The following is a 2,256-nucleotide window of genomic DNA, read 5'->3' on the forward strand; positions in this document are numbered from 1 at the left end:
AAAATACTATTAATTAACCATGGTCTAGTATTACTTTCCAAACAAGTCAAGAAAGCCTACAGGCTCACACTGGTGCTGGGAGGCAGACTGCTAACTGCAAATGCTGGCACAATTTTAAACCACAACAGAAAGCAAGCACTCTCAGGTCTGGACAGCAAAGGAAGGAGGAGGGAAGGATGTATTTGAGAAGATGGAGACAAGAAGGAGGGCTGTGCCTAACAGACACACCCTAGAGCGGGAGCAACAGCAAGAGTGAGTTCTAGCTGAGAGACNNGGGACATCCTGTGACAGTCCAGCCTGTGGGTGAGCAAGCCTGGTAAAATCCACACCTGCCACTGGAAACTGACTCCAGAAATTAACAAAAGCTATTCCATCCTCCGCCTGATTTCCCTACTGCTGGGAAGGAGGAAATAGACAGAAAAATATAAAAAGTAAAAGGTAAAATGGAGGAAATCTTGACAAGGACAAATACCAAAAATGAACATGGGTCTTAGGACCGAAAATAGATGCTGCAAGCATCCAATGCTGCCCCAAAGTAAAACAAACCCATTTTATAAATCACACTAACTCCATCCCCCCACCATGGATGCCTGAGATCAGAAACGACGCGTGTTTAATGAGTTAATCAATCTGCTTACCAGAAGCTATGACAGAAATGAGATTCATGAGCAGTCAGTGGACTGACCGCTCACTTCCTCATCTCACCCANCTGCTGTCCTGTTTCTTCATCAAACATCCTCCTTTATCCCCCACCTCACAGAGGGATGATTAAATGTCAGCCCCGATGCAAACAACTAGTGTGTGGCACAGCCAAATGTATTTTTATGCTTTCGAGAAAGATTAATAGCAGCTGGCGATGGCCTGCCAACTGCAGATGTACAAACTTCCCATCCTACACATAAATCAAGCACAGGGTATATGGCATACTTTACAGACAGTAGCTGTTACCGTGATTTTAAATTACTCAGGTTGGAGAGTAAACCATGTAGATGTTGACTAATGAGGCAATATATTCTGGATCTTTCCATATGAATGTTATAAAATGTAATAGCATCAACAGAGAGAGTCTCAGGAATTAAGAAAAGATACACTTTGTTAACATCAAGGGGTATATATGTTTCTATAATCAACTCTTGGGTATTTTTGGCAAATTCATTATAATACAGTTCGACTTAGTAGATTGTCACAAAACTATGTTTTTTGGTCTCCTTAAAAGTGAACCTAAGGATAGAAAAGCCAGTAAATAATATACTCAGCAGAAACAAAGGGTCAAATAGGTTAGAGAGGAACATGGGTATAAAATACCCAGTTGGATCAGAGATGCCTAGTGGACCAGTCAAACATGTGAAGAAGTCTGCAAAATCAACTCTGTTAACTTGAGGAAAAGTTGGCAAAGCACTAGACTAGGGTCAGCAGAAACAGAACTAGGGTGAACAATTTGGTTCTACTAGGGTTTGGCACTTTCCTACATCATGATAATGATCAAACGAGAGGTGCATATATATGTATGAGAACACTCTGTGAATCATCAGTCTGTCTATGTGAACCAAGGTCACTTTTAAGAATCAGCTTTCTGGGTATTAAGTGGTCTAGGAACAATAAGAGACCTCAGATATACTGGAGTGTTTTGCCAAATTAGTCTGCATAATGTTTGTAGTTGGTTTTAGTTTAGTTTAGTTTTGTTTTTTTTTTTTTTTTAATTTTAGACAGGTCCTCACTATGTAGCTCTGGCTGTCCTAGAACTCACTCTGTAGACCAAGCTGGCCTTGAACTCACAGAGATACAGCTGCCTCTGCCTCTCAAGTGCTGGGATCAAAGGTGTAGGGTAGAAGAATACTGTGTTTCAGATTTCCTCCTATGACCCTAATCACTTTGATCATACAATACCCAGCTTCAAGTGAGCACCTTTGTTGCAAGGAAACCACACTTGATAACTGATCTGCTTTCCAAAGGCTCAAATTTGTTATGCANGGCATGTCACACTGAGGGGGGATCAGCAGAGGCAATCNCAGGTCTCCTGTGAACAACAATCAGCTACAACTAGTTACAAGCTGGAATATCAGGAGTGAGAGACATTTCAATACTGAGTATTTCTTCATGTGAGAGCTGCTGAGGAAGGCAGAAAGAAGAAGGAAGCTTAATGCCAAGACTAAGATGATGTGAGTTCTAATCGGCGTCAGGTGTTCTTGATGCGAGGCCTAGGATGTACCTGTAGTTAATTCAGACAGTGAGATAGACAAATTCCTAGGGAGAAAT

The 2,256-nt window shown here is 41.4% G+C and overlaps 1 protein-coding gene across 1 annotated transcript in view; it reads right to left on the bottom strand.

Moving 5' to 3' along the window:
• Nucleotides 1-2,256, bottom strand: part of Magi1 (membrane associated guanylate kinase, WW and PDZ domain containing 1) — a 631,196-nt gene that overhangs the window by 72,615 nt on the left and 556,325 nt on the right. The window lies entirely within an intron of this gene.

Source organism: Mus caroli, chromosome 6, assembly GCF_900094665.2.
Source record: "Mus caroli chromosome 6, CAROLI_EIJ_v1.1, whole genome shotgun sequence".
NCBI lineage: Eukaryota > Metazoa > Chordata > Mammalia > Rodentia > Muridae > Mus > Mus caroli.